Below are 19,814 nucleotides of genomic sequence, written 5' to 3'. Positions count from 1 at the left end.
AAAGGAGTCAGGAATCCTAGAGGGTCAAAAATGCGAGCAGAAGACTGCAGAACACTTCGTTTTGTGTTTTCTCTTTTTTTCAGAATATCAAGCAGCCCCCTGAGGTCGAACACAAAATCATCAGTGGCCGGTCTCCACACCATACCCAGCACCTTCAGCACAGACCCGTGTGATTCTGGTTGCACAGCACAATCCATCAAGCTTTCCTACCATTTTTCTTTGAGCTCAGTAGAGTTTGTCATCCATTTACATAGCTCAATGCCTGCAGCAGACATAATGTTCCTGGCTGTCGTTGTCACTGTATGTGCTTTGGTCACCTCACTTGCTCTGGAAATAAAACCATCGACGTAGAGTGAGGAGCTAAGGACTTCTACCACTTGTGGGTGTTCTAGCTCATACTGTCTTAAATGCTTCCTAATGGTGGCTGCGAGTAAGAATGGGCTTGATGAAGCTCTGAACACCACTCTCGTCATTCTGAGCATGCGCAGCGTCACGTCCTTCTCCTCTGTTGGTGGTCCTATGAACCACAGAAATCTTAGCGTCCCGATCTCTTTCTGAGAGTGAAATCTGCAGAAATGCTTTCTTGATATCTGCCATATATGCGATTTCATGCAGTGAAATCGCATGAAATCGCTCTCCAATGCCACTAGGCTCTTTGTCAGTCTCTCTACTCTGCCTGATACTATCTGCCAGTAATAATCAGAGCCTATTAGCACACAAAGTTCAGGTTTATCATCTCCAGCACAGTCTGCTAGTTGAAGACCTCTGCTTTTCATTTCTCTTTGTATATATTCACCAGGCACTTTCATCAGCGCTGTGCACACTTTGGGGGTGACAACTGCCTCGATTTCGATTCCCTGCTGATTATCCCATACATTCTCCAAGCTGAGCTTCACTATATTGCGACTCACCGTTGTTGGAGCAGAGGAGCCAAATGTGTGAAGAGTGAGTGTCCCTTTCCTAGTAACAGGTAGCTGCAGCGCCTTCACCACATTCTCATGCACAAAACTCCCCTGACTACCTCCATCTAGCAAGCAGCGGACCATCTTCCTGCTTGTGGGTCCTACAACCCATGCCTTGGCAGTTTGTAGCAGCACAGTGTTTTCAATGTCAGGTTTGTCTTTCTCCGCTTGGGGAATTACTGAGGAAATAACAGTGTCAATGTTGGCAGCCGCAGCAGGTGGAGATGACTCATTTTTCTCATAAATGGCTGCATGTTGACTGCCTCCACATGTGGCACATGACATGCCCTTTGACCTGCAAAACCTGGCTATGTGTTTGGTCCCCAGACACACAAAGCACCTGCCAACCTTCTTCAGTTTTTCCTTCAATGCTGACACCGGGTGGTCTGGACATTTTTCAGATTTATGTTCAGTGCTATCACAGAACAGGCAGTTTCACATTTTCTGGTCAGCAATGTGTAGTCCAGCTGCAGATGTCATGCTTGGTTTCTTTAATTTCACATCACTGACTGAATATGATTTGCTGCATGTTTTGTTAGCAGACTGGTTTTCTCTCTGGTTGTATGATTTCATCATTTGTAAAGTTCTCTCTCGGCTCTGAACCTCTTTCTGCAGGAACTTCAACACATTAGGCACATTCCACTCATCATCATCCCCTCTGTGACGGCTGTATTCAAGAGCCATGTCGTCTGGCATCATCTGGAGTAATATTGGGCACAACATACCGCCATAGGTGTCTGATACCACTCCCAATGACTCTAGGCTTCTGATTTGAATTTCACAGTCATCATATAACTGCCTTAATGCACTGACATCAGATGATTTCTTTACAGGAGTGAGATTCAGACGCTTTGACATGTTAGCATTTACAATGAGATCTTTCCTTCCAAATCTGCTTTGGAGAATATCAACTGCAGCATCATAGTTACTGTCTGTCAGTGTGAGTCCTGCTACTGCCTTTGCAGCCGTTCCAGTAAGATAAGTTTTCAGGTAGGTAAACTTTTCTTTTTTGCAAAGTGCATTGTTGCTATGAATAGCAGTCTCATACTGGCTCCAAAATTCCTGCCATACACTAACATCTCTGCTAAACTTATCAATTTGTAGCTTAGGCAGTCTCACTGTTGGTTTGTTTGCGCTACCATCGCTCGACTGAGCAGGCCGTGGGTTACTCACAGTCTCATGTTCTCGGATCACTCGGTGAGCTTGCGCTTTCATCTCGATGACGCGGTCTCTGTATTCCTCTGCGAGTTCAATATCCGCATCCACGTCTTCCAGCGAAGTGTGTTCCTCCACTATGCTGTCCAGCTCGCGCAAACTGTCCTCCTTTGCTGATAACACGGCTAACATGTCCCGCACACAGTCGATATCCTTGTCTCCCTTTAATAATTCGACGTCGATCTGGTTTAGCAGTCTCGTTGTAGAACTCCGTATCGTCCGACGCTTTCTTTTGGACCTTTCAAGTTGTTCCATACTGACCGGTCGCTCTTCGTGGTCTTTGTTACTCATAGTCTTCTGTTTCCCGGGTTTCGGCACCAAAAATGTTGTACATTTATCGTCTTATAGACTAGGAATGACGATGAGAGACATTGCTTCATTTTTGACATTTAATGAAAAAAGAAACAAAGTGAAATATAGCGTGCTTGATTCAGCAAATCGTTCACAAGATGGCTGTTGCAAATCACCAACAAACTTTACGTCATCACTTGCCTTTTCCATTGCTCAATGCCTCTTGGGAAATGAAGTCAATTCACAAATCATAATTACATTTAGAATGTTATTAACCACATATGTATATGAAACATGAACTGTTAATCTTAGTGTTGTATATTAAATGATAACTTATTCATTTTAACTTATTAATCTTAACTTTTGTAACTATTCTTTTAAATAGTCTTCTAACAAATAAATTCTCAACACTTCCCTCTCCCTAGTTCTATTAAAGTATTAAGTTGCTCCCATACTCAACTTTGTCCTCAGTTGATCAGTTGCATCATGATAGGAAAATAATGAGAATATCATGACAGTGTCATCATTTTATTTTCCTTTTAAAGCTGCTGTAGTTAACTTTTGTAAAAAAAAATTTTTTACATATTTGTTAAAACTGTCATTCCCTTTCAAGGAAACTCGCGTTGCGTCGATTGTCACTAAGGGAACGCTTTGCGTGATATGTATTGAAGCACATGAAAAATCAGTCCAATGGTGTGACGGGACATCAGAAGCGGATGACATCCTGAACCAGGGAGTATATAATCCGGTTCAAACCCAGCCGCGACAGCTTTCTGTGTCTTCACAAGTGCTCTATGTGAAATTGTCCTTGTTATTTGGTGTTGTCTGTTATATATATTTATATTTATATTTATTGGGAGCAAGCAGCAGTTTGGAGTGTGTGTGCTCCCCTGCCCGCGTTATTTAACGGGTGGGGATCAGCGTGGGAATTATACCACGGCCACGCGGCCATGGCCGCCGTTGCCCTACACTTTGGCCTTCATGCCCTGTGAAAAAAAAATCATCGTACGGCCACAGTGGCCTGTGTGCCCTGGCCCTGTCCAAGTTCCATGTATAAAGCGCCAATGCGTCGATGTAATCATTATGAGCGCTGTCTACTGATGTGCTGTGTTTTCAATTCATACCAGCAGCCTGAGGGCGCTCTACTGAACATTATAGTCCATATTTGAAACACATGAAGAAGAGCGTTCGACAATGCAGGAAATCCCAAATCCCCGACCACAAACAGAGCTAACAGATCGCGGTAACATGCAGATTATGTCGTTTTGAAGACAATAAACATTTTTGCAATGATATTTGACTTGCCTATGTTCTTCGAGCCATGTCAGGCATTTTCATAATAATAGATTATATGTATAATGTTATGCTAATCGATAGACTTTATCATCGTTGCATTATACATAAAATAATATATTTTCTGTCTGATTTTTTTTTTATCTGAAGCCAAATCAGATCACAGAAGGTTATTTAGAACACTCGACTTGAGTTATAAAGTAAGTTTGGAGCACAAACATGGTTTTAATCTCATAAATTGTCATGTATTGATGGTGTGCTAAGCTAATAAATAAAGTCATATGACATGATCTTGAAAAACATTTACCTAAATACAGAGTTTTAGACATATCATCTTCAGATTTTAAGTATAACATGGTCAGACATGTGGCTTTAGCTGCAGTGCATTTCTAGATTGATACAATGCCAACTTCAATTTTATTTTCATGAAGATGTTTCATAAAAAAAATTTCTCATAACTTTAATTTTTTTTAATCTATTTATAACTATTTTTTTCATTATGACAATAATTAACTCTACATTTTAATAAACTACCAGGTGTCAGCTTTCAAATGAGATCATACTTGTGCTTTTAGTACAAAGGGTTCATGAACTGTATCTGTTTCAGTTTGGGTATGCCATTTCTGGGGATTTTTCAAAAGTGGGGTTGCAGCTGAAACAGGTTGTAGTCGGAAACAGAGACCTCTTTCAATACATTCAAGGGTTGCTGAATTTGACAAGCCCTGATCTCAAGCTGAATTTTCTTATTTGTACAATCGTATAGGCCTCCATAGACAATACATTGCAGACCAGCACATGTGCATTTCCCGATGCAATTGTGTTTTTGTAAATTGCACAATTTGATTTCTCTGAATCCATTGCAGTAAGGCCAGTCAGGCTCATCATGATGCACAGGGAATTACCATGTTATGGTATCAATCTGAATGGTAAAACCATCGAATTTTACTCAATGGCCTTTGTGCCCTGTCATATGGCCTTGGTGCCCCCCCAAAAAAAGAAAAGGTGGAGGCCAAATGGCCTTGCCCCTAAAATTACATAATTCCCACCCTGGTGGGGACACACACACTTTATGTGTTGTTTGTTTGGGAGAGGAGCATGCACGGTCAGCGCTCGAGGGCGCTGACTGTGAGCACTGTGATGTGCTTCCCTTGCGGACACTCCGATCCCGCCTGGCGCTTTTTAACGAGGACGCCCAGGCTCGCGTTCCCCAAGGCTCAGGTCCCGCTGCTGCCGAGGCACAGCGAAGACTTCAGACTTGGGGCTCGCAAATGGATCTGTCAGCGGGGTTAAAGAACTGCCTTATCTCTGACTTCACCCGACAGATCTAATGCCTCGGAAGCACGCGCTGTGGTTTCTTTCACCCCGATACAGGCACAAACACTACAGCTATCCAGTTCCGAGGGACTGGACGGTGTTAGTGTTTATGCTCGTGATTCTCAGGATTCACCACCTCAGTCTCATGCTTTTGAGGAGCTCGTTGAGGTTGTAACGAGAGCGGTCGAAAGATTACATATCGATTGGCCGGCAGATAAGCAGGACGTTCGTTTAAAAAGCAAACTGACGAACGCTTCCTGTCCTCTCGTTCACAATTTCAGCGACTGAGGTTTCCGTTTTTTCCCGATCTCAAAACTGAGGTGTCGAGATCGCAGAAGAAACCTGTGTCATATAGAATGTACAGTGCACAATCATTACACTCTCTTCTATTTCACAATATAAAGAGCACGGATATGGGGAAATGCCAAAGGTGGAAGAGGCGCTCGGTTTGCGAACTGCGTCGAGCCACAGATTTGTCTCTCAGGGTCGCCAAGGAGACGGTTATTTCTATCGGCCGGTCTATGGCAGCCCTGGTGGCCACTGAGAGACATTTTTGGCTCAGTTTGAGCAATATTAAGGAAAATGAGAAAATATTTCTTATGGATTTTCCTATTTATCTGGCCTCTTCGGTGACGCAGTGAACATGGTCGTCGAGAGGGTTCAGGATTCAGCCTTACAAGAAACGGCTGCCTTCCAAAAACTTCTCCCTCGCCAGACTCATTCAGTCTCCGGGGTTGCTGAGCGGGAGCAGCCCCAAGATTTTTAAAAACCGTGCCACACAAAAACAGAGCATGGTTTCCCGTGTTCCCCCACAAAAGGTCAGGGGACACGGAAAGTGCGCTCAACAGCAGCCTTCAAGGGATAAGAAGGATCTGAGGACCGTCGTTATTTCCAAGAAAGCTGCAAAGAAAAGGCCTTACGCCCGAGGGAACAGGCCATCGAGGGCAGTTCCCCACCGAAGCAGAGCCGTTAACGCCTCATTTAACGGTGCCCGTCACCCTTCGGTGCCCTCGGGGGACCATTATGCTAACCCTGCCACCTCGTGTGTTACAGGGCGCAGCGGTCTCCAGCGAGCACATGTCTCAGGTGCCTCCCGGAAACGTAGTGGCCCTGGGGTGCCCGCCCCCTCTGAGGAGGGTCCTAGAGCAGTCAGTTCAGTCGTTCCCTGCCGGTTCGCAGTTACAGGGCGATGGGCTGATTGCTCAACAAAAACTGAATCCAGAAACCAGTCTAGAGAGACTGGTAACCTCTAGTATAATTCTTGGCAGCGCAGGAGCTACTGCGAAATATTTCTCGTTAGGTTCTGCAGACTAAAAGGGGCTTTCATCCCACCGTAGTGAGCCCCGAGCAGGTTCTGGTAATGGAACAAGAAGTGAAAATCCTGTTGGACATAGGGGCCATAGAATATTTACCTCCCTCCAGCAGGGAAACCGGGTTTGTCAGCCGGTATTTCATCGTTCCAGAGAAGGATGGGGGGTTGCGTCCCAATTTGATTTTAATAGTTCTGTACGTTTAACTAAAGTCCAAAATGTTGAGATAAATCGTGCCACAGATCAGCTCCGAGGACTGGTCTGTCACGAAAGATCTCAAGGACGCATACTTCCACTTTTTCCATCCTTCCATATCACAGGAAGTTCCTTAGGTTTGCTTTGGGGGATAAAGCATACCGATATCGAGTTCTTCCGTTCGACCTAGAATTATCACCCCGCATTTTCACAAAATGTGTAGATGCAGCTCTGGCGCCACTGCGTCCTCAGGGTATTCGCATCATGAACTACATCTACGATTTTACGATTCTAGCTCAGTCGCATCTGTTGGCGGTTCGGCATCAACATGACGTTCTCAACCACATGAAAGAGCTGGGGTTACTGCTAAACGCCAAGAAAAAAGTGTGCGTTCTCCATTACAGAGGACCACTTTTCTAGGGGTAGTGTGGAATTCTATGCTGATGCAGGCGCGCCTGTCTCCGCCATGCATAGAGTCCATCCTGTCAGCTGTGGAAAGAATAATGCTAGGCCAGTCACTCACTGTGAAACAGTTTCATAGACTGTTGGTTTTGATGGCAGCAGTGTCCAGCGTGATACCGTTTGGCCTGCTGTACATGAGACCCTTGCAGTGGTGGCTCTGGACCAAAGGGTTTTCCCCGAGGGGCAACCCCTTTCGCATGATCAGGATTACACGGTGATGACTACGTGCTCTGGTTATGTGGAAGAAACCTTGGTTCCTGTCCCAGGTCCCCGTGTTGAGAGCTTCTTGTCGTCGCAGGAGGCTAACGACAGATGCCTCCTTCACGGGCTGGGGGAGCGATCCTGGAAGGACGCTCAGTTCAGGGTAAGCGTTTTCCCCGAGGGGCAACCCCTTTCGCATGATCATGGTTACGCGGTGATGACTACGTGCCCTGGTTATGTGGAAGAAACCCTGGTTCCTGTCCCAGGTCCCCATGTTGAGAGCTTCTTGTTGTCGCAGGATGCTAACGACAGATGCCTCCCTCACGGGCTGGGTAGCGATCCTGGAAGGACGCTCGACTTAGGGCCTACCAGACCTCAGGGGCCACCATGTGTGGGTCCACACAGACAGCACATCGGTGGTCACCTATATAAGTCATCTAGGAGCAGACATCCTGTCGAGACAGGGGCTGAGGCCCGGGGATTAGATGTTCCACCCCGAGGTGGTGGAACAGATATGCAGGGAGTTCGGACAGGCTCAAGTGGATCTATTTGTTTCTCAAGAGACGTCTCACTGTCCACTCTGGTTCTCCCTCATGCATCCGGCCCCTATCGACTGGATGTGTTGGTACAGATGTGGCCGAGGCTACGTTTGAATGCTTTCCCCGAACGCTTTGCTCCTGGGAGTTCTGGAGAGAGTTCACAGGGACCATCTGCACCTACTTCTTTTAGCCCCGCCGGGCAGAGTACGGTTCCCAGATCTATTGTCTCTCCTCTACGGGCCTCCTATGGAGCTTCCCGTCACGAGAGACTCTCTGTCCCAAGCAGAGAGCTCTATATTTCACCCTCGTCTCAAACTGTGAAACCTGTGGGCTTGGCCTCTGAGGGGGCCCAGCTCATAGGGTCAGGTCTCTCAACTGAGGTTGTGGAGACCATTCTACAATCCAGAGCTCCCTCCACAAGGAAACTTTATGCCCGGAAGTGGAAGGTTTTCACTTCATGTTGTAGTTACCGTCAGCTGGACCCAGTTAACTGCCCGGTTGTTACAGTGCTGGAGTTCCTGCAGGAGCGGTTCACTGCAGGTCTATCCCCATCCACTTTAAAGGTTTTTTGTGGCGGCCTTAGGTGCTTACCACACTCCTTTGGGTGGAATGTCTTTGGATAAAGACCCATTGGTATCTCGTTTCCTACGTGGCACTTTGAGGCTGAGGCCTGCTGCACGCACAAGGGTTCTGACTTGGGACCTGGCGATTGTCCTCCTAGGCCTTTTCCCAGGCTCCCTTTGAGCCCCTGGAGGAGGTTCCTGCCAGTTTTCTGACTTTGATAACTCTGTTCCTCCTCGCTATTTTGTCTCTCAAGAGAATTGGAGATCTTCAGGCGCTGTCGGTTGCACCCTCGTGCCGGGAATTTGCGCCTGGCATGGTTAAAGAAATCCTAGGCCGGGTTATGTTCCCAAGGTCCCCACTATGTGGCCCGATCTATAGTGCTGCAGGCCTTCTGTCCTCCTCCGTTCCAGGAGACGGACCAGGAAAAGCACAATTTGCTATGCCCGGTTAGGGCTTTGGATGCTTATGTCCACAGAGCTGCCCTGTGGCGTAAATCCTAACAGTTGTTTGTCTGTTTTGGACCCCCTAACAAGGGGTCACCAGCATCTAAGCAAATAATTAGCAAGTGGGTGGTTGAGACTATCTCACTTGCTTATGAGTCGACCGGACAGCCTTCACCTTTGGCGGTGCAGTCTCACTCAACTAGGAGTATGGCGGCCTCTAAGGCCTTATTGTCAGGAGTACCTCTTCAAGACGTTTGTGATGTGGTTGGCTGGTCCTCACCTCACACATTCGTTAGGTTCTATTCTCTGGACTTGGACTCTAGACCAGGGTCCCGAGTGCTCTCGTCCTAGTGCTGCTCGTCCTATTTCACACTGCACATAAACTTCTCGCTATGGTGGCGTTGGCATAGACGTTCCCTTAGCGTCAATCGACGCAACGCGAGTTCCTTTGAAAGGGAACGCCTCGGTTACGACTGTAACCTCGGTTCCCTGAAGAGGGAACGAGACGTTGCGTCACCTGCCATATCTCCTATGTGCCTGTAAACGACTTGTTCAGACCCTATGAAGCTGTCGCGGCTGGGTTTGAACCGGCTTATATACTTCCTGCTTCATGACGTCACCCGCTTCTGATGTCCCGTCACTCCATTGGACTGATTTTACATGTGCTTCAATACATATCACGCAAAGAGTTCCCTTACCGTCAATCGACGCAACCTCTCGTTGCCTCTTCAGGGAACCGAGGTTACAGTCGTAACCGAGACATTATGTCCTGACAGTAGAATATGAGACAGATAATCTGTGAAAAAATCAAGCTCCTCTGGCTCCTCCCAGTGGTCCTATTGCCATTTGAAGAAATACACCGCTCCCGGTCAGAAACAACCAATCAGAGCCAGGAGGAATGTCCTAGCAGTGTCAATCACGTTCGTGTACGCACTGATCACACCCCTCTCTTGCACAGCATGAGCGCGTACCGTCGTTCAAACTCAAGATTGCCGGTGTGCTGCAGCTGTGCTAATGGCGGAGAAACAACCTAAACTGCCAATTTCTCGAGTGGCTCCTGCTCATAAAACAAAGAGGTAAAAGGAAAAAGACAGATGATGATAAACAAGCGAAAAAGAACGATTTAGACAGAGCCCATTGACTCGATGTCAAAACTCTAGCCGCATAACATGTAAGTTAGATAAAATGTCATGCACTGTGCTAAGCAACAATTGAAACCTGCTAATTCACTGGCTTGTCATGTTGCTTAAATAATGTACTAGCAAACCTTATCTAGTATTACATATTGCTAGAATAATTACTTACATACTGTAACGTTAGTTACTGTTATATTAACGTTATTTATAACTTATAGAAAGAGTGCAACGTTATAAAGTTACATGCATTGCAAAATACGTAATAATTTGAGGACCAAGTTTGTAGTCAAAGTATGGGCAGGCCATAGTCAATGTAAAGCATATTGTTGATGTTTCGTCCCTATTAGTGTATGTAGTAGGGAGGTTAAGTGACTTTTGACTTCAAGTCATGATGCAAAGGTCCCCTTTGGTATGGAAGTACCTTTGGGCCATAGAAATAAATTTATCCTAAGACACAGGTGAGATCACATTTTGTATCTTATATATGCACATTTTTTAAAAATGGCCGCCGACCATACTTGAGAGGCCCATATCTTTGCTCCTGTTATAGCTATAATGACAAATTTGGTATCAACGGGTACATTTTTGTGGTCAAGGAGTCCAATAAAATAGGTTCCAAGACTAAAAAACAATAATGTTGTCCTTAACATGACAATGTGGGTTTTTGAGATTCGCCTTCGAGGGCCAGGCATATCAATACACAGTCCTACCATTCGGCCTGTCCCTGGCATCCTGTATATTATGATGTGCATGGACGCTGCTCTCGCGCCCCTGAAACTTCAGGGCATACAAGCTTTGAACTATTTGGACGATTGGCTGATTCTAGCTCGATCTCATTCAGAGCTCATAGAACACAGGACCATATTACTCGAACACCTCGAGAATCTTGGTCTCACAGTCAATTGGGCGAAGAGCTCGCTGTCCCCCAGCCAGGAAATATCCTTTCTGGGCACAGAGCTGAACTCGCTGTCAATAACAGCGCGACTATCGCCAGAGCGCATACTGAACATTGCGGCACTATAGTCCCGCTCAAGAGATTTCAGGAAATACTGGGCCTCATGGCTTCATCATCATGAGTACTCCAGCTGGGTCTGCTTCGCATGCGCCCACTGCAGTGGTGGCTGAAAGCACGAGTGCCGTCTCGAGCTTGGGCCTCCGATCTGTTTCGCCTCAGGGTCAATCAGAAATGCGTCGCAGCTGCAGCAAGTGTGTTTTAAATTAATACAAATTATAAGGATAATTTTTGGCTTCAGTATTCTCGAGAAAAGAGGTTTTCCCTCTAAGGTTTTTTTTTCCATAGTCAACTAGCTAGCTATTTATTAGTTATCTAACATTAAAAACATTTTTCTATTTAATGAGAAAGTCATACGAACCTCAAAGTGTTAACCTGTCACCTCTGACCTTCAACAGCTGTCACAGCTCCTGGTGCAGATGGGATGTGTTGTTGCAGGAACTGATATGCTATAGGCTACTCCTGACTGGTCGAAATCTCATGCTACTTAGGACAAATGTAATGTACAGAAGTAGCTGCACTGCTTAAATACAAAATTAAAGTTTTTGAACGAAAAGATAAGTAAAGTCACTCTGATGACAATTTTTATGTGAAATGTGTATATTTACCCCCAATTGTCATGGTATGGGGAAAATTATTATTTTTTTAAACTTGAAACCAATTTTATTGGATTCCTTGACCCCAAAAATGTACACTTTGACACCAAATTTGTCATTATAGCAATAACAGAAGCAAAGATATGGGCTCTAGAGTATTTTCGGCGCATTGGCGGCCATTTTTGAAAAAACATGTTTATTTCGGATACAAAGTGTTATCTCACTTGTGTCTTAGGATAAATTGATTTGTATGACCCTAAGGTACTTCCATACCAAAGGAGACCTTTGCATCATGACTTGAAGTCAAAGGCCTATTTTTTGGGCTTAACCTCCCTACTAATGTGCCATAACTGTTTAACCGCCGTCAGCGGTGGCCCGGCTTACTAGCCTGCGCGTTCACGGCAGGCTCCGCTGTGGGGGGGGAGCTGTGGAGGGAGGGCTGTAGCGCCGCAGAGAGCAAGGGGGTGGGAACTGTAAGTTGTGCTTGTTCAAAATTTCAGGCTAAGTCAACGTTTTCTCAAAACTCCTTACTGCAGCTTTAATTGCAGTACGTTTAGTAAGGCATTATTTCAATCTCAGTGTGGTACTTTACTGTCATATAAATAAAATGTATGTCGTTCAATCATTAAAAAAAAACTTAATTATTGACACTTAAGATGTGTTCATGTATCAAAACGAAACAGATCTTAAATCAAATGCATGCATAAATATGTCCAGTATGTCAAACATTGTTTACTTGACCCTACAATACCTACAATACAATACTGTTTAATGGCATTCTCTTTCTTTTTTCTTTTTCTATAGATGATGATGACCTAATTAATGGGAGAGGAGAGGGTTGGTCCTGATCTCCCATTGTGGCAGTAAGTAAAGTATTTTTGAGACACTGGACAATATGAAATATTTATTTTAATTGAGTATTTTATTCAATTATATTATTTTAATATATTATTTATTCCCCAAGACTACACATGGAGGAGCAAAAAGAAGCTTTCACGCTGAGTGGTACAAGACTTTCACATGGCTTGAGTACTCTGCAAGAAAAGATGCAGCTTACTGCTTTGCTTGTAGACATTTTTCTTCACTAGATGCCGCTTAAAGTGTGTTCACGTCCACGGAGGGTTACAGAAACTGGAAAAAGGCGAGCTTTAAAGACAGTGGCTTTAGCTCACATGCCAAATCTGAGAACCACCAAAATGCAATGTGTGCATGGGCAGAGAACAAAAAAAGACAAGACAGTAACACTTCACTTGTTGCAATGATGGACGAAAAAAATAAGAAACAACTGACTGAAAAACAAAACTTTGTAAAAGCATTAGCTGAAATTTTAATCGTGACTGCAACTGAAAACAGAGCTCAGCGTGGCCATAGGGAAACTACAGACTCTTAGAGAAAAGGTATGTTCCTGTCAATGTTGGAATTACTTGCCAAACATGACCCAATAAATAGAAATAGATTACAAAACCAGCCAAAAAATGCAATGTACACAAGTAAAACGATACAAAATGAAATACTTCAATGCTTAGCAGGAATGGTAAAAGACAATATTATCAAAGAGGTTAAAGAAAGTCAATAATTCTCCATAATTGTTGATGAGACAAAAGATATTCAGAAAAAGGAACAGATTTCATTTGTTCTGAGATACTTTTATGAGGGTGCTGTTCACGAAAGCTTTACTGAATTGTCTGAGGCAGATCAACTAGATGCAGGTGCTCTCTCTGAAAAGATCATTCGGTTTTTTTTGAAAAACATGGGTTGGAGTAAAAAAAATCTGGTTGGTCAGGGTTACGATGGTGCCGCTGTCATGAGTGGAGTACGTGCAGGGGTACAGGCCAAAGTGAGAGAGGTTGCAAAGCATGCATTTTATGTTCACTGCAGTGCTCACTGCTTAAACTTGGTCATTGTGGACAGTGTCAAAAATGTCTCAGATGCAGGAACTTTCTTTTCATTATTAGAGTACTTGTATGGATTTCTTTCAGGATCATATGTACACAACAAATGGCTGAAAGTGCAGCAGGAAATGTTTGATGGTGCCCTTAGAGAAATCCAGCGTCTTAGTGACATCCGGTGGGCTTGTCGGCAGGTAGCGTGTCGCAACGTTTTTGTCAGGGATAATAAGAACAGGAAGCAAGATGCAAGTGAAACATTTATTGTAAATGAAGTAGTTGGTAGTAAGTCCAGACAAGACAGGTTAGTGGCGCAGGGACACCGATGGTCAGATGGATCTGGTGAAGAGAGTGCAGCGGTGCGGTGAATGAGTCCAGTGACGAGAAGTATCCAAACGTAATCCACAGGAACAGGAACAAGGAAGGCACAAGACTCGAGACGTAGACTGGAACAACACCGGGAAACCACAAACAACGATCTGACAAGGTAGATGAGAAAGTGAGTATATATACACATGATGAGATGAGCTGCAGCTGTTGACGGGAGTGATGAGTGATTGCTGATGATGCTAATGAGCGGGTACGCCCACCTAATCAACACACACACACACACAACAACAGAAACACGAGACAAGAAGGAGACATAGGATTTATGAACCGTGACAGTTTTAGAACGGTTGCCTGATATTGTACGCGTCTTGGAGGAGATAGCTTCTGAAATGCACCCAGAAAGAGCTGTTAAAGCTAGAGGGATACTTTGACAACTTGATCTGAATTTTGTTGGGTGCCTTGTTTTTTTCGATCTTAAGTGAGTCACAAATTCTCTCAGATCACCTTCAATCAAAAAACATTGACTTCAGCAAGGCAGTTAATCTGAAAGCTTAAAGCTTTTAAAGATACTCTGGATGATTATCGCAGTGAAGACATTTTTGGTGAACTGTGGAATAACATTGTTGAAACATGTCACCAGAGCAATATCTCCACAACACAGAACAAATCCAAAAGGGTCAGACAAACAACAAAAGCGCTTCAGGACTCCATCATTGTCTCAACATTGGGACAACACGTTTCACCAGACGGAAAGACAAGTTTTCGGGACAAAGTGTTCTATCCAGTCATAGATCACATGAAGGGAGAAGAGGAGCGGTGTTTTTTCAAAAACAAATTGTGACATAATGAATGGACTCCAGGCTCTGAATCCTTCCAGTCGTTCCTTCTTGGGTGATGATGTTATGCTGTTGGCAAAGCAATATGGACCAAACGCTGATGACCTAAAACATGAAATTCATCAGTGCAAAAGAGTACTTGAAAGACTAAAAAATGAAGAAAAAGACTCACCTTAATGGATTACACACAATTTATGGAACAATACAAGGATGTGTTCTATGAGTTGTACAGATTATGCAAAATAGCTGTTGTGATCCCTGTAAGTAGTGCAAGTTGTGAGCGGAGTTTTTCAACTCTGAGAATAAAGACCTATTTATGCTCCACTATGACCGAGAGTAGGTTGTCAAACTTAGCATTGCTAAGCATTGAAAATATACGCACTAAAGCTTTAGATCTTGATACATCTGTAAGGTGATTTGCTGAACAAGTGGCAACATGGCAACAGACGCCTTCAGCTCCTGTGAGCTGTTGAATTCATCTGCTTTGTTTGATAAAACCGAGTAGCAAGTTTCAGTTTGTTAGTTTTCTGTGTTTATTTGTAAAAGGTTGTCAAAATGTTATTCTAAGACAATTGCTCTTTGCTCTTAACTTGAATATTTTACAAGAGGCAATATAAAATTAAAGTCAGACTTTTGTTTTGTTGGTGGGTGGTACCATTTATGATCAGACAACCAGATATTTGTTTCTTGCACTTAAATGCACTTCCACTAGCAAATGAAATTATTTGGAAGATATTATTTTGTACTGGAGTGATGGCATTACCTGCTGTATTGTTTTTTTATTGTGACTATACATACTTTTTTGCACTGCTGTTCAATATGTTCAACTAACATTATTTTACAGATGTAAAATATAGTCTGAAAACCAGATTTGCACTACTTTCACAATTATTTTTTTATCTACTTTTTGAAGGATATTGTGCTCTTCACACTGGATACAATAAAACAAAGGATAAAATAATGTTTTTGTAAGGAAAAACATGTGAAACAATGTTAAACATAAATACAGTGCACCAGCAGCAAAACCTTACATTGTCAAAGTGGTTTAACAGTTACAATGTACAGGAAAAAGGCAAACCGTGTGGTTATAGACCTATTCACATGGGATTAGAATTACCTAGGGACCTCAAGTTAAAAGGTGCTTCTAGTCCTGTGTGAATCTACATGTCAGAGTTTGGAAAGTGTTTAAACAGCGTAATGAAATGTATTTTTTTTAATCCATTTAAAAAGTATAAAAGAGAAAATTACAGCGTTACAGACATGAACCGGACGTACAATCTTGTTGTCATGGTAACGTTAGACAAACCAACATGGTGGCTCTGGGGGAAAGTTTGGATCCATTTGTTGCAAAGTTTAGACGGAGGAGGCTGTTTCAGAGCGAACGGATTAAAGGAGAAAGGAAAGTGTTTTATGATTACAGCAAAATCCCACAGACCTGACGCTGATGTCGTTCGTCGTAGCGTGCGATATGAAACATAGTTTTTCTCGCTAAAGCAAAGCTCACATAAACCTGAGAGTTAGCGCTCGCATTACGAAGGAATAAAAGGCTTGTCATCATTCGGTGTCCTTATCTATCCAAATTAGTGAATTACTGACATTGCTGTTCCCTTGCACTAGTCCGGTTTGATTATTTAGTCCCAGATTAGACCTAGTGGTGCATTCCATGTTTAGTTCCCTTTCAGTCGATAACGTCGGACGTAGTCGACGTCGACTGAAATGGGATCACGCCAGGGAGCCCATTTCAGTCGACGTTGACTACGTCCTCCGTTCCCTCCTTCAGGGAACGGTGGGTTGCATACGCAACCAGGACATTCCCTTTCAGTCGATAACGTCGGACGTAGTCGACGTCTACTGAAATGGGCTCCCTGGCGTGATCCCATTTCAGTTGACGTCGACTACATCCTCCGTTCCCTCCTACAGGGAACGGTGGGTTGTATACGCAACCAGGACGTTCTGGTTTGGAAAAGACTTCCAGGTTTTGTCCTCGTCTGGAACTGTCTAAATTCTAGTGTAGTCATCAACCTGGCACTTTATAAATGCATTGTTTCAAGGAATAGTTGCAATCCAGATCTTCAAAGCCTGATTCATTTAATCGCTTTTTCTGGTCTGTATAACAAATGTGATGTCTCACATCTGCTCTAGAAACTACTTGGGTGCTTACAGAGGCTCACTCTCAGTTAGCACTTTTTTACAGGACAAAGAATTATAATAACTTTATATCTAAATTAGGAGCCAGGTGCCAACTTCTGTGGCTCCCAAGATGATTTTTTTTTTTACAAAAGCTAAAATTTTATCTGAGTTAGAAACCCCCTACTTATAATATGGACAATGCTACTATTTCTATATAATTTTGGGAGACTCAGCTTGCATCTAAATGGAAAAATCGCCTTGCGATCAAGCAAAGCTTGCGTACCCCCGCTATAAACATTCGCCACCCCAGAAATTATCCCTGACCCTGCTTGCCACCCCGTGATTTTTTTTCTAGATCCGCCCCTGGTGACACTCATTATGAAGTAGCCTAATTTTTTGGTTTAAGCTCCATATGCCTCCATAGCTCTAGGATGTGATGTGTCTAGCAATACAATATTGAAGATGATAACACAGCAGACAGAAGAAAGAAAAGTGAAAATTCAATGGTGATATTGTAGACTACATTACAGAAAGTAATAACTGCTTCTCTGGGCTTAACAACATAGCAAACATTCCTCAGACTGTAAATTGAATCAAGGAATGTAATCTTTGTCAGTTCCTGGCTAGCTTTGGTTTTAAAGAAATAATTTGCTGCTGTTTTCCTGTTTCTCATTTTTATGTCACAAAAGATAGACATCATTTTTAAGAATCTGACTCTGTATTTTTTTTAACTGCCAGGCAAAACATTACTGCGAAAATAAAAGGCTTTTCTTAGTAATTTGGGGATTTTAAGGATCACCATTCTCAGTTTAATGAGGCAAGAGAAATGAGCGCGTGCAGACAGAGGCAGACTCCAATTATAACTGAAGGACTAGGACAGAAGAGGTTTATCTCCATGTTAAGGTAGAAAACAAATGGACTATAACAAATGTCCATTGATTATGACAATTTAGTGAGAGCAAATTCATTCAGTGTGAGAATAGCCTGGATTTCAGGTGTTGCATTGAAAAGAGCAAGGTTTTCTCATGCTGTAAGAAATAGTTCACACTGAATTTATGATGTTGGGAAAAAAATCACACACAAAGCCACAAGGCACACAAAGCCATTATTCAGGAAAACAAAAATTGTCTGACACATTGTGCTGCATATTAAACTCTCTTGCAGCAATGTCTGCAAGAATGAACATTAATGAATTCTGTCATTTTTTATTGTAATAAACCTCCAATATTTACAAAATGTAATTTCCATTACATCTCAAATAATGTATGTAGGCTATTATGCGTATAATTTCATGTGCTTTATGCGATTAGATTGTTAAAATAGCGCCCTGAAGACTAAATGGCTGCTGAAAATTAACATTCGCCATCACAGGAATTAATTACATGTTAAAATGTATTAAATTGTTTATTCCTAAATTACAACAATGTTTTAACAGTTTTTATTACTGTTTTTCTTGATCAAATAAATGCAGCATTGGTGAGCATAAAAGACTTCTTTCGAAAACATTAAAAAAATCTTTTTGACCCCAAACTTTTGAACAGTTGTGTCAATATAAATCATATAAATGTAAATAAAAAAAGTTTTTTTTATCCCAGTGGATTTTCATATCTTTCAAAAAATATTCAAATTCCCCAGCTGGATCTGCACTGGAGGATTGTGACAGTAAAGATGACGCTGTGGTTGTGGGAGGATCGTGGTGAATATGACGACAGAGGAGCATTTCCCACACCCCTCACATCTGTAGCAACAGCTGCTTTCAACCGGAAAGATGAGAGCTGAAGCCTGACAGAAGTAACAGCATGTCTGGAAAAAAAAGCACTTTTCTGTGTCCTTGAGCAGCCGGGAGAGAAAAGTCCCTTGATGTCTGAGTAGGAAAAAATCACACTCGTGCACACTACAATGCTGTGAGAGGTGTCTAAGTGTTGCTCTGATCGCCTTGAGTCCGGTTACTGTGTGACAACTGACAATATTGTCAAGAATATCATCAAAAAAAAACTTATAGAATAAAGTATTTATCAGCCAAGAAACTACACACCAACAGTGGATCATTTGTACTGAAGAATGTGCGTTTCAAGCCTGCTTGTATTCCTGTGAACATCTCTGAAATCGCTTACATCTTGCAATGATCCTGAAAATACAGTGCAGAGATCTGAGAGAGTTATTAGACTGATCTTTGCAGCTGTTTTTAGAACGAGCAAGTAGGGCCAGCTGTTATTATTAACCCTTTCATAATTACACAGATATTTCCATAAGCAATCAGTGATCAGTAAACTCAAGCTGGACTCAACACAGCGCCTGTTACAAAAACAAATAAAATGTGATTTATATCCTCAAATTTCCATTCAGACTTGCTGCATGTGGGTAGTCTGGCATACAAAATTAATATATGTATGTAATGCACAAAATAATAGTTCCCTTTCGTAGTCACTCCGAGTTACGTCGGATGACGACGAATGGGGGTTTCGCCTAGAAAGCCAATCATCTTCGTGCATTACAAAACGAGCCAATGGCGATGAAATGCCATGGGTCTGCGGAATTTGCATAGCGTATCTCCGCCCCACGGCGTGGGTATAAAAGGAGGACGCCAGCAACATGCAGATATGTTTTCGCTTCGGAGCCAAGAGCTTCTCTTCACTCCACAAGCCAAATCCTGAGTTTTCTGTGACATCATCTTCTTCGATACGAGCGAACTCTCCGGTGTTGGTGTGACGGCGGTACCCAGCGAGTTTCACATTGCCTGCGATCTGAGCAGTGATCTGCCAGTCTGTGTGCTTCTCCCTGGTTGCCTCAGCATCGCTGAGTTTTTCCTCTCTAAAAGAGCTGCACGTGGCACGTCTTTTTAAAGATGTCTCACCCGTGTTCTTCTGGGTGCGGTCGATTCCTGTCTTCCTTTGATGGGCACAATCGCTGCTTTGCGTGTCTGGGCTTAGAGCACGCTAAAGCAGCGCTTGTGGATGACTCATGTTCCTTCTGTGGGAACGTACGCAGAGGAGAACTCGATGTCGATCGCGGCATCACAAGGCGGGCAGGAGTCATCGGGAAGTGACGATGCGGCTGCGCTGCCTCCTTCTGGAGTACCAGCGTTGCCCGTATCAGATC

General features: G+C 43.2%; 1 long non-coding RNA gene across 2 annotated transcripts in view; it reads left to right on the top strand.

Annotated features, from left to right (window-relative positions):
• LOC143715631 (uncharacterized) overlaps positions 1 to 18,679 on the top strand; it is a 47,931-nt gene extending 29,252 nt beyond the window's left edge. For both annotated transcript variants that reach the window (XR_013195842.1, XR_013195843.1), the window contains exon 3: positions 18,351 to 18,679. This is a non-coding gene — a long non-coding RNA (uncharacterized LOC143715631). The remainder of the gene's footprint in view (positions 1 to 18,350) is intronic.
• Positions 18,680 to 19,814: the final 1,135 nt, after the last annotated feature.

The sequence above is a fragment of the Siphateles boraxobius genome, unplaced genomic scaffold, assembly GCF_051911475.1.
Source record: "Siphateles boraxobius isolate OS27281-9 unplaced genomic scaffold, OSU_SipBor_1 6, whole genome shotgun sequence".
Classification (NCBI taxonomy): domain Eukaryota; kingdom Metazoa; phylum Chordata; class Actinopteri; order Cypriniformes; family Leuciscidae; genus Siphateles; species Siphateles boraxobius.
This window is presented reverse-complemented; position numbering and strand designations above follow the sequence as displayed.